The sequence below is a fragment of the Sinocyclocheilus grahami genome, unplaced genomic scaffold (assembly GCF_001515645.1).
Source record: "Sinocyclocheilus grahami isolate Dianchi unplaced genomic scaffold, SAMN03320097.WGS_v1.1 scaffold9811.1, whole genome shotgun sequence".
NCBI classification, from domain to species: domain Eukaryota; kingdom Metazoa; phylum Chordata; class Actinopteri; order Cypriniformes; family Cyprinidae; genus Sinocyclocheilus; species Sinocyclocheilus grahami.
This window is the reverse complement of record NW_015512866.1, coordinates 1-233: the sequence shown is the minus strand read 5'-3', so window position 1 is coordinate 233 and position 233 is coordinate 1.

The following is a 233-nucleotide window of genomic DNA, read 5'->3' as shown; positions in this document are numbered from 1 at the left end:
TGCTGCGATTTATTTCCCAAAGCCACTCATATACTGCAGAAACACTCAAGCAAGCAAAACATGCGCAACACATGCATGTATTTGTACTAGTGCAGAATGAGAGGGACAAATACAGTACATCCTAGTGCATTTCACACAGGCTGTTAGTTTCACTTTCGCCAGAATGCCCCATAAATGTATATAGTGAATATAGTGAATGCCCCTATAAATTGTCTTATATTTACGATTTAGTT